Here is a 13,267-nt window from a genome sequence, read left to right on the forward strand (position 1 = left end):
TACTTTAATTCATTTAATTTAATTTATTCTTTTTTTTCTTCTCAAAATCTAACTAGGGAAAGCTTAGGATGAAAAAACTTTTTTTTTAAAGTGTTCTGGACAAAATAGAGAGAGGATATAGTCAAACATGTGATAGATAAGGGAGTGTTTGTTATTTAGGAGGGGGAGGGGGCATGTTAAATAACTCTGACTGGGGAAAGACATGTTTTTAAATAAAAAAAATAATTTAAAATCACTCATGAAGAGCATTTATAATTCGATAATGAACATGATTTCCCTAATATTGACCAAAATAGCACCCCGAAGCAACCCAAAGCATGGCCGTAGCCATGGAGTCAACATTGGGGCGACCCATTTTTTTGTGGGGGTCTTTCCCCAGAAAGAAATTTAAAATTTGACAGCCAATTTAAACCCAATTTTTTTATTTTTAAAGTTTTATGCTTAAAAAGGCGTTTGCTAACGTGGCTAAATCGGATAACAGTGTTTGTCAGGGACGTTAGACGTCATCACTTCGGACACAGAAACTCATTAAACTCACTTGTCCACCTTTACAGCTTTACAGTCGCGCTTAAACTTGTAGATTTACGTGTTTATGATATTTTGCGATCATGTTTTTACAGCGTTTGTAGTTGTGACGTTTAAGTCGTGCGACCACAGTGTAGTTCGTATATAGTCTAACAATAGCATTTTGCTTCTGGCTTCATTTACGCTTCAAAAAACAAAAGTGGTGTTCATCTGTGAAGATTATCATGCTGAACAAAAGTATCACAAACTCTTTTTCACAGAGCTTATTTTTGGCGATAACCGAAAATCCCATTCAAATATCCCGCAAGGTTTTTGACAAGAGAACCAGTGTGATGCTAACTTCCTGAGTCCAAGTTGACATTTGTGCCAAATTTGAGGAAATTCCCTTAAAGCCTTTTTGATATGTCGCCTTTAGGAGAATGAAACTGATGCAAGGTCATGGTGACTTTGACCTTTGAGCACCAAAATCTAATTAGTTCATGACTGAGTCCAGTAAATGTTTGTGCCAAATCTGAAAAAAAAAAAATCCCCTAAGGCGTTCTTTAGATATTCATGAGTATGAGACAGATGAGGTCACAATGACCTTGACCTTTGACCTATGACCACCAAACTCTAAGCAGTTCATCCTTAACTTAAAGTGGAAGGTTGTGCCAAATCTGACAAAAAACTGCCTCCAGGCGTTTCAGGGACATCGTGTTCCTGAGAAAGTGACGGACAGACAACCCAAAAACATATTGCCTCCAGTGATTGTTACCGCGGAGTCTTAAAAATGACCCCAAAACATCAGCAACAAGCAGAGCGAGCGGCCAGTTTCTGCTTGATAAGACCTGGTGGAAATATCTCAAAACTAGTGTGAAGAAACACTTGGAAAAGAGAGAAACATGTTTTGTATTTTGCTTAACAACTGGATTATTTCCTAAAAAAACATCTGCCACCTTCTCCCCTCAGCAGAAAGAAAGAACAGTAGCTCCAGGCTGCCGTCCAGGTTTATTTAACGAAGACAATCCAAACAATGAACGGTGGCCAGTTTCTCTGCTGGAGGCCTCTGTTTGTTTTCTCTCTGCTGGATTCAAAGTTCCCTAAAGCACCACTGGATGGCTCTAGTCGACAAATAGCTTCAGAAAACAGCTTGATGCACAACTGGAGCCCCAAAGTTCACACTCCTCACCACAGGTGGAGAGTCTGTCTGATGAGTCCTGTCATCTGAGTTTCCAAAAAGTGAGTTTTTAAACATCAGAGGCAATATAAACCAATCATTTATCAGCCATATGTGACCTTTTTTTGGATTTACAGTATGTTACACAGTTTTTTGTCTTGTGATAATGACAGTGTCCTGAGTATTATGAAAGGACCTAAAGAGAACCTATCATTATTATTATTATTATTATTATTCCTATTATTATATTTTTACACAATTAAGTATGTGGGTGTTTTCTTTATTATGTGCTGTCTATTGTTTGGATTGTGTTAAAGTTTCAACTTATTCAATTGTATTTATACTGTATTCTTCTTTTGTCAAACCCCTGAGCAATTATTATTACTATTATTATTATTGTTATTATCATTATAATCATCATCACTATTATTATTATTATTATTATTATTATTATTATTATTATTATTATTATTATTATTATTATTATTATATTATTAGCATCATCATCACAATTATTATTATTATAATTATTACATGGTCATATTTTTTCTCATTTACTTACCTTTTTTTTTTACTATATTTGTACATGTTTATGTATGTAGGTGTCTTCTTCAGTGTGCACGGTCTATTGTTTTGATTGTGTTATAGTTTTATCTTATTTATTTGTATTCATACTATATTCTTCTTTTGTTGTACTTTGGAGCAAGTCAGTGATGTCAAAGTTTTAATACTGATGTTTGTAGTGTTTAAAGGAAAAATAAATAAATAAATAAAGAGGCCATCAGAGTGGAAATGTCCTGACAAGGTCACGCAGGTTTGTGATTTCCAGCTTAGAAAAAAACACTTTAGCAAGTTTCTGTCAAAAGCCTTGCTCTCATAGTACCAACATGATGTCACACACATCCTCCCTTTCCTCGGTAATCTGCACTGCTCCCTGAGCACACGTCCTCCTTCCTGCGTTTTTTTTCTGTCACAAATCAAACTGAGGTGACCAATCACAGCGATACGCACTGCCCACCGCTTCCTGTTTACTCTGGCAAACCCAGCCAGTGTACCAAGTCCACTGTGTGCTCACTGAACACCTGCACAAGATGAAAGACGCTTCTGGTTCCTTCCATCTGAAACCAGTCTGGTCGCAGCGCCGCCTCAGATCTGGCTTCACCATATTTGTGCGGCTGGAGTTCCTGTTTGTCTACACGGCTCTCAGGCCAGAGGAATGTGCATGTTTACCCGCTCCCCTCTATTCATGCCCCAATCCCAAACTTTGATTTTGTGTTTTTGTAATTCCTTTTTAGTTTTTTATAAATAACGCCAAAACTTGAGGGATTTTTAAAAGTTGTGATGACACAAAATCAAGCTCATACAAACATGTGTTTAACCCTTTCAAACCTGAAAAATTGGCATGATTTCCTTCAAAAGCATGTGAGAAGGCAATGACAAGAAACTAGCAAGAAATGTTTATTAAGTACAAAAAAATGACCTGAAAATGAACTAAAAAGGACAACATTAAAAAAAAACTTAAAAAAGAGGCAAAAATGTATATAAAACAGTAGAGACCTAAAAATCAGCAAAAATAATAAAAAAGAATGTTTCAAAAATTTTAATCAAGGAACTAACCAAAGAAAGTGCCAAAATATGCTCACATTTACATATTTCTGTAACATATGTAATTCTCTACATTCTAAATATATATTTATAAATAACTTAAATAGTTATCTTGGCATTTTCCCCTAAAAATACATTTCAAAAATGTATATCTCTCTCTTTAAAAAATAAAATTGCAAAGGTTTCAAAGGTTTTAAAGCTTGTGAAATGCGTCTGAACACAACATAAGAAAACTGATGCTGATCTAGGTTTCAAAGGGTTAAACTGAACTGAGAGAAACTCTCCTCCTTCAGCAGATGAATGAGAAAACTCCTGATGTCAAACTGCACACAAATCATCCTGCAAACAAGGTCAAACATCCAAATGATGTAACAGTAACTGAAATTTTGAATGGAGAAGGCCTTTACTTTACAGACGCAAATTGCAACATTTTCTGTCAACTATCGAAGACTAATCTCACAAACTATGTGACCTCGCAGTGCAGAACGCAGCAGACAGTTTGCTCTTTGCACTCAAAGAATTCAAAAAGAAGGAACCATCCCCATTTTTTTTTTTTTTTTTCCAAACATGAAAACCGCAAGCTTCAAAAAAAGGAATAATTACTCAATCTTAGCTGCTGGCCCTCCCACCTCCACCCTTCCAGTTCCCCCCAGAGGGATGCAAGTGCGTCAGTGAGGGGTTGGAAAAGAGGAGAAGTAAAGCCTTTTGACTTTCAGGAAGGAAACACATCTGGGGAATAAGGAAAGAGAGAACGGGTGAAAAGAGGAATTAGCGTGGAGGAAGAGGAGCCGGCCAAAAATAGTCAGCCTCCGCTCGAGCCTTGCCTCGCCAGAGCCCCTGCACCACACCTCCTGCCACTCGAGCATTAGTCAGCCCTGACCTATCCCTCAGCGAGTGACTAACTTCCCCGCTGAGCCCCCCACAAGTCATGAACCTCACTTCCTCCCAGGTGTCTTTATCCAGTCCGGGGTTACTCAACTTGAGACCCCGTCCTGAAGCAAAGACGAGCAAACAACTGACCTAATAAGACTGGAGATGGTGATTTTTTTGTCTTATTTTGTGGGCCTTTACAAACAGATTAGAAACCTTAAAACCTGAGCAATTTTAAAAAGTAGCGAGAAGTTACAAGTTTTAAAAAAATTACCTGAAATTATTAAAAAAGGAGAACAAATATATATTAAAAAAAGAAGATAAAAATTTAAAAACTAATAATAATAACAAACAAATTTGTTAATATCATAATAATAAAATTTATGAATTAAATTTTCTGGACATTTTTGCCTCTTTTTTAAAATGATCATTATCTTCTAAAAAAAATTACTTTGAGGTGCCTTTCACAAGTATTTAAATCTCTGAACCCTGAGCAAATTTGAATGTTCAAAAACATGGGAAGAAGTTACAAAAAATTACCTAAAATTTGGCAAAAAAAAAGAAAAACAAAGATAAGAAAAATAAATTAATTAATACATTTTAAAAAATAAATAAATTAAAATGTGTATGTATATGTATATAGCATGTAAACACCAGCATGCACATACTGCGACAGAGGACAGTGACGTTTTTCAAAACAACTTGGCACGTTGGGGCTTCAGGACACTTTGATTACTTTGGTCGAGCAGTACGGAGACATTTTGTAGTTTTATTATGTATTTTTAAATGTTTGAATCCTGGTCACCATTTGATTCAGTTGTTTGGGAGATGAATGTGTTTTGTGGACTATTAAACTTCACCTGACTTTCCATCGGCACAAGGGTGAGTAGATAGTGACTGAATTTTCATTTTTGGGGGAACTATCTCTTTAAGAGAAAGTGGTGGACCAACAGCTCCAGCCAGTTTCGCTCCCAGCTCAGTGTTATACGCACAGCGTACGTCAGCTTTAGAGGTGGCAACAACCCAACTCGTAAAATACTGCAGCTTCGTCAGTGGACGTCGGCCTCAGACACGGAGGCAAAGAGACACCTGAGTGGTGGCAGTTTGTTACTCTGGCTTTGTTACTCAACTATCGTGATATAAAGAGCAAGAAAGCCTGTATAGGGAGGGCAGGAGGGTCAAACAAACTCTGGACTTTCACCCGAGAGCCAGTTGTTCATTTCTTGTGTGAATTTTAAGCCAGACCATGTTTATTTTCCTAAACCTAATCACATGCTTTTGTTGCTTAGACCTGGAGTTTTCTCGCCTTACCCAAAAGAACTAAACTTAAAAATGAAAAGTTTTAGCTATGATGTAAGTTTATCCTGAAAAACATTGAATGCATCCAGCGTGTAGAAACTACATTTCCTGTGAAAACTGAAGTGTATTTCGAAAAGACACATTGCACGTAATAAGCCAAAATTGACATGCTGTTGTCGTCATCTTCAGACATGTAGGTCAACCGACAAAACTGTGGTTATTTGAAGAACTGGAACGAGAACTCTTTTGGTACCCGCATAAAGATCTTTACTTTTGTCCCTCACGCCCTCATTTTCAGGTTAAAGTTCAACCACTAAATTCACCAACAAACTGTGAGAAAATAATCCACACACTCCCACATGTGAATGAACAACTTGGTGTGTGGAGACAAAGAAACGCTGCACCTTTAAATGAAAGAATGCCAGCGATGTGCGGCTGTGCCCAGGCATTCGGAGCAGGAATGTGGTGGAAAGCTGGCAGCGGTTTATTTTCCCCTACAGCTTTCCCAGGTGTCACAGGGAAAGGAAAACAACGAAACCAGTGAACAGAGATGGACAGGCCACAAAAAAAAAGAGGGCGGTAAAAAACACTCAGGACTGTGATCAGAAAGCCCCTTTCCAGACATGAGGTCACCCGTACCGGTGCGCTCTGTCAGGGCATGTGAAACAGAGATTTACGGCTCCCTGCCTTATCAGCTGTCTCCTCCCTCACACTCACACAGATTTATGTGTTTAAAGGCAGGTAGTCAATAATAATCACCTGGCAGGGAGTGTTCACTTTGAAACACATGCGAATACAGACAGGTTGTTGACCCAAAGAGCGAGCGTCTGCCTTTAACCCTTTAAAACCTGAGCAAATGGGTTTGATTTCTTTCAAAAACAGAATACAACAAGCATCTCAGTTAAAAAAGGCAAAATAATTAGTAAAAAAAGTCACAAGAAAATTACCTCAAAATAAGCAAAAAAAAAGATAAATTGCCTCAAAAAATGAAAATTTTATGTCTATTAAATATACGTCTTGTTGAAACACACATACACACACACATATATATATATATAAATTTTCTCATAAACCTTACTTAAAAAAACAACTAATTTTTAAGTAATTTTCTTATCACGTTTTACTTCATCCAATTTTTTGTCTCCCTCGATAGGAGATAGTGATTTTTTTTTTTTAACATATCATGGGCCTGTACAAACAGAATAACCCTTTGAGACCTGAGCGAAATGGCTTGAGGTCTTTCACAAACAATGAGAAAAGTTCCAAGTTACAAGAAAATGACCTAAAATTTTGCAAAAAAAAGACAAGGCAAAACGTTTGAAAAAAAAGGTGAAAAACAAATAATAATAATAAAAATAAATAAATAATATACATATAAATAATAAATAAATGCATAGATAAATAGGTAATATTTATAAAAATAATTATTAGAAATATAGTTTTCTGGAAGATTTTCCTTTTTTTTAAATTGTTATTATTATTTTTCCCTCTCTTTCTGACTCAATTTTTTTTTCAAATTTTGGATTTTTTTTTTTGCCCTATCTTTTTTACAAGGTACAAAGTACAAGGTAAATTAATTAGTCTTAAAAATTATTTTAAAATAAAATGAAATACATCTTTTGGAGTCAAAGATGGTGCTCAGGATCTGAGCCTGGAAAACGAAGCTGATCTGCAGTCTGGAAATTTGTGGACATTTCTTGTTAAGTTATTCATTACTTTCCCTCCTCCCATGTTTATTTTTTTTAAAAACCAAATCAACATGCTCCGGTTTCAGAGGTCCAAACACCTTGTGGAAGGCATCTGAACGCAGCACAAGAAAACTGATGTAAATTTAGGTTTCAAAGGGTTAAAACCAGTTCTGAAATCTCAGCTGAATTGTAGCATGTGTCGAACACATTTATCCAACACGAGAGCGAACGTACAGCTCAGCTCCTCTCTGGTGACTCAGTGATTGTTGTGTCTGTGTGCCACTTAAAAACAGCTAAGTTTTACTCATGTTGTGTAACAGACATTTAATGACCCTCATATTTATTGATCTAAATTTTAACGTGACTCATGGCTACAGCAGAAAGTGCAAACACGGCTCTGTTCTTTCAGGCTTGACCCGATGTAACATCAAACCAGGGGCTGAGGAGGAGGAGGAGGAGGAGGAGGAGGAGGAGGAGGAGGAGGAGGGATCGGCTGTGGCAACACGCTCCCCTAACATATCTCTGTCATCTGCAAAACACAGGGTTCGTATGGTCATGAAAACCCTAGAAAAGAAGGAATTTGCAAGAGCAATTTCCAGGCCTGGAAAACTAAATATACCATGAAAGTTTTGGAAAAGTCAGGGAATTTTGTTTCACGATCCTGTACAGTATCACATGATGTTTTTACAGTGTCTGACTGTGATACATGGTTTCATTTTTGGTGATTTTTAAAGGAAAAAATGCCTTCAAAATCCACGTGCTTCCAGGTTTGGAAAAGAAAAAAAGCCAATTTTTTTTAATGGGAAAAAAATATTTTTAAAAATGCAGATATGTTTTCTTTAAAAATCACCAAAAAAATCTTTTTTAAAAAAAAGATTTTTTTTCTTTGAAAACTGCCCAAAAATACTAAAGAAAAAAAAGCCTCCCTTTAAAAAAAAGGCATTAAAAAAGTTTAAAATTGTATTCTCTCACCTAAAGCAAAAATAAAAAAATCATAAGTCCCTCCCCAGTAATTAAACAATTATTTAACCTGCCTCCCCTTTTTTGCATCACCCCATTCAACAAACAGTCCCTAAGTTATATTTAAATATTAATAAAAGTAATGAAATAATAATGTGAAAGAACCAATAAGGAGTATCGACAGTCGTTTCCATGAATGTCCTGGAAATGTATTGGTAAAGGTGCGCGAACAATGAAAACAGGTGTGCTCTGTTTGCTTTAACTTTTGCTTTTCTCCTTGTTTGTGTTTTTGATAAGTCCCCATCTCAGCCTCTCTGTGTGTGTCTCGCTTTCTGTTTCGATACCTCACCCTCTCTCCCTCCCTCCCTCACAAACAGGCAGCACATGGCCAGCGCGAGTGAGTCACAGTGGTCTGGTAACAAGTGCCTCTTCTCAGGGAGAGTCCCTCCATGTGTCCTTGTGATTAGGGCCAATCCCCTTGAGTGTATCAGGTGCACTATTCCCCTGGGCAACGTGAGACTTTCATTGTTTGTCGGTTTAATACCAAACAGGCAGCAGTAGTGTGGCTTGCATTTTGTTGTCTTTGGCACAGTTTTTTGACATGGCACTTGTGCATCTAAAAATAGAAATATTGAAGCGTATTCTATGAGACATTGGGACTCTGGAGGATGCAGCTACTTGGATGTCTCGCTGACAGCATGCACAGAGGGTCGACCTGCCCAGAAGCAAACAGCGCTGTGCCAGCTGCACACGATACACAATATGACTGCAGTATGATGAGATGGACTGGCTACTGAAATAAAATGCACTGTACTTACTTTTTTCAAAACAAAAAAAATCAAGGTTGATTGCTATGACGATTACTAATAATTCTGGTACACATTTACTGCATAAAACACAGTGGGGCTGGAGCTATTTCAAGTACTTTTATACTTAGACTTGCTACTTTAAATGCATGAGTGCATTTGCAGTGAGAAGTATGGCAAAATGCAGTGCACAACCATTATGAGTGCGCTACTGGTGCACTTATAATAGGTGAGTGTGGAGCGCTGCACATTTCTCACCCGCAAAGGTCCCCATGTTGCCTATACAGTGATCACGGGACGGGCACCAGAAATAAACTCAGGGGAGTCGCAAAAGTCAGTGGGATTTATCCTCTGGGAACCATGAATGTCCGCACCAAATTTTGTGCCAATCCACATAAAAGTTCTCAAAATATTTCACTACAAGCAAAAAAATGTCAACCTGCTATAAAGGGTACTGAAAATAATTTGGTATGAAGTTTTCATAATATTATTTAAATTTATTAATATTATTCAAAGCACATAAACGGTTTAGAAATAAATAAAAAAGTAAGAAAATTACATGAAAATTAGCAAGAAAAAAGGAAAATAAAAACCAAAAACAAACACGTAAATGACCTGAAAAAAAAGGTATAACATAAATTATACGTTTTTGATTCGGAAAGTGTACAAGCACTTTGAGGCCATTTCCAAAGAGCTGTAAAAAAAAATATTAATAATTTTCACAGCAAAACAACAAATTAGTAAAACAAATACAAGAAAATTACCTAAAAATTAGCAAAAAAGAAGACAATTTAAACCAAAAACAAGCAAGTAAAAGACCTGATAAAAGTGCTAAATATTAAAAATGTTATGATTAAAATATGGAAGTGTTTAAAGCTATGCCCTTGATTTGGAAAGGAAATAAATAAAACTAACGTGGCATTACCAGGTTGAGTTTTTCACTGTGAAAGAACTGCTGTTTGCTCACTTTTATGCTCCACTTGTTTACACTGTACAAGCACTTTGAGTAATTCATGTTTGTTTATTTTATTGCCTTATAACAGGAGCACTTCATCGCTGTCATCACTTGCAAGTACTATATAATATCTGCAAATATCACCTCTTCAAGCGCAGCTTAAAGGTGTTTGAATACAGTGTTATTTAGTGGCCATGAATGTAATAATTATCGTGCAGAACTAATAACAGGTTGGAGGCACAATGCCTAATCCTGCTCCTCCCTGCACATGTTCACAAACCGGCAAACACACTTCATACACCCACGGTTAGCTGGCTGGAACAATAACGGAGCGTGCAGTATGCGCTCCACCTCGTCGTCAAAAGTCAGGTGTATTTTTCCTCCACCCTGTTTGCCTTTTCAGATGAACTCCACACACCCTTTTTCTAGAATATCGTGTCCTACAGGGGTGCTGCATGTGGAACAGGACATGATGGCGTCTTCATGCTGCTGCTGGCTGGCAGGACTGACTGGGTCAGGGTGTGTGGTTAACAAGACTGGGCCTGCTGGAAGGCCTGTTATCCCAGTAAAGTGAGCCATCAGCGTTAATACTGCAGAGAAGAAGTGGAGTTCATGTAGTCCCAGCTAGCAGTTTTTGGTTTTGAAAAGGCAACCACTGAATGTTTTAGTAACATCTTCTTTATGTTCCCAGAACGTTCTTCTTAAAGTTAGGGTAACACTCTCTATAAACATAAAAAAAATGTTATTTTTTTGGTAAAATATCACATTAAATTACATCTTAATCAAAAATGGTCTGTAATCTCAAGCCTCAACAGCATTTTCTGAATTGCTTTAAAAACATTCTTCCTTTGTTCACATGTAACATTATTAACATTATTATTATTATTATTATTATTATTATTGATTAACATCCTTAAAATGTTTTCTTTAAAACATTGTTGCAACATGTAGGTAAAGAGCGTCAAAGTTGTGGAAACGTTCCCTGCTAGCTGGATGGGATTATGCTGCCTTCATGTCCGCCTTGAAAATATCCTATTTAGTTACGAGCACATGAGCCAGGTTGTTAAAGTCGTAATTATGAGTGGGAAATTGGAAAATTTTGATGAGCTGTGATGTTTGCCTGATGTTTCAGTGCAGCAGAAATGACGGAAAGCTTCGAAACGGTGCCAGTTATGAAAGTAAATAATTATATATATTGTACCAGGTAGCTATCATTTACCTTTAGTAACAATTTTAAACTACTGATATCCGAAGATATCACTGCTATGTTTTAAGATATCCTTCAGGGGTAACTGCCTTTCATATTAAGATGGACGATCCGCCCCCACTTACCCCCGCTATGCTTAAGTAAAGCTGAAATATCCTAAGTTGGGCGCTGGCATCTTGCGCTAGTGAAGCCATTTGGAGCCCGATGCTGCACAGTAGCGATATCCGCGGTGGTTAGTTCTCCCCAAAACACCCGTCCAACCAATCGCAAGTCGCTCCATTGAATGCAAGCACACGGATTGGCTTTCACAGCTGTCAATCATGGTGGAACATCCCCTTTTTGTGTAATTGAGTAACTCATTAAAACCGAATTTATCATGAAAACAAACACTTGAACAAACGTCAGGGTGATGAGAAATACCTTCAGTGGCAGAAACTATCTTTGCCAAAAATGATTTGGCGTGTACTTTGAGTTTTTAGTTTTCTCTATGTCCCATTAACTAACATGGAGGGGCGAGCTTTATGACCTGTACTGCAGACAGACACCAGGCGATCAAGACTGAAAAGTTACATTTTGAGGTAACAGTCAGTATAAACAGTTTATGGGTTTGGATGGCTGGTGAACAACGGCACTTCAGATGCCAAAATGTGCTCTTGTTTTTGATGACGTAAGCTGTAAATGGATCTATAGACACACCACCGCACAAGTATAAATGCTCACAATGGCTCTGCATGCCTATGAACAAATATAAATCACTCTAAGTGAGGTAGACATCATGAATAGTTACAGTCACCTATAGCTCTTCTAGTGTACACACAGCAAAAGTGAATGTTGTACTCAGATCCACGTGAAAAATGTGAAGCTACTGTTTATCAGATTAGACTCACTGATCTGAGGAGCCGCCTTTCTTGACCGTTTGCTGGGTGTGAGAGCAGATTCTAATGAATTGTCAACACATGCCAAAAAAAGTCAACCACACCTTCAACCTTGCACAACTTCCCTATTCTCTCGGTCCGCACACTCTTTAGCAAACACACCCAAACAATCCTCAGTCCCTCGCTCAGCCTTCTGCGGCCAGCTTCCTTTAATTGATGCCCTTCCCTAACAGCACTAAATTACACGGCCGGGCTCTGAGGGCAGAGAGCGGGTTGTCAACAAGTGTGGCCTGAGTGAAGCCGCGGCCCTTCACCCAGAGTGACACTCCACCTGACTCAGCAGCACAGAGGCGATGTTTACTGGACCTGTCCACCGCAATCAACACGCCCGCATCTGCTCTGACTGTAACTCCACCGTTAACCTCGTCACTGCCGAGAGACGGGAGGCTGGGGGAGGCTCCTCTCCCTCCCATCTTTGTCCTTCCTCATTCACATCAGAGCGCATCCAGTCAGGCAACAAATTAGGCTCAAACGCACAGTGCAAACACTTCACTTCATGCAAACACAGTGGAGGAATTTGCATAAATGATCCCTGCTAAACTGAATTTCAGTTTAATTTTACCGCCTGCACGTAATGCACAGCAGATCAAATTAAAATTCAATTTTCCAATTATGGACAAAGTTACGGTGAAAATGGAAGATGTATTTAGCCCTGCATATATATTAACTATATTGCAAAATATAATCTTGCAGAAAAAAATAAACTGAGTGCATTTGCATTTTCTATTTTCTGACTGTGTTCACACGATTTAGGCCAAATGAAATATCCAATATATTGCTTTGCAATATTTCATTTCAATTTTCCTTTTTAATTTACAAGAGCTGCTTTTTGCAAATTTCATCTATATGTTTATATTATTCATAAGATAAGATAAGATAATCCTTTATTTGTCCCACAGTGGGAAAATTCACATTTTTACAGCAGCTATGACGTACAGTATGAGCAGCGAAAGAACAATACAATAGTAAACAAATAATAACAATTATAAAAATATTTAAAATGTTAGATTATAAAAAACAAGGTGCCAAGTATAATAAAAAAACAAGGTGCAAAAATAGTAGTGTAAAATTACAAGGTGCCAACTCAAAAGATGGTCTAGAGAAAAAAAAAAAATATATATATATATATATATATATATATATATGTACACCAATTGCACGTGGAGGAAATAACATTATTAATACTATTATTATATAGAGCTCAATCAGCAATGTAAGTTTCTGCAAACTACAAAAACAGTTTTTGTGCCTAAACTGAATT

The 13,267-nt window shown here is 37.4% G+C and overlaps 1 long non-coding RNA gene across 1 annotated transcript in view; it reads right to left on the reverse strand.

Moving 5' to 3' along the window:
- Positions 1-9,442: 9,442 nt before the first annotated feature.
- LOC148186530 (uncharacterized) overlaps positions 9,443-13,267 on the reverse strand; it is a 54,780-nt gene continuing 50,955 nt past the window's right edge. The window contains exon 4 of the long non-coding RNA XR_015774825.1: positions 9,443-10,586. This is a non-coding gene — a long non-coding RNA (uncharacterized LOC148186530). The remainder of the gene's footprint in view (positions 10,587-13,267) is intronic.

Source organism: Plectropomus leopardus, chromosome 18 (genome assembly GCF_026936395.1).
Source record: "Plectropomus leopardus strain MGB_pleo_1.0 chromosome 18, ASM2693639v1, whole genome shotgun sequence".
Classification (NCBI taxonomy): domain Eukaryota; kingdom Metazoa; phylum Chordata; class Actinopteri; order Perciformes; family Serranidae; genus Plectropomus; species Plectropomus leopardus.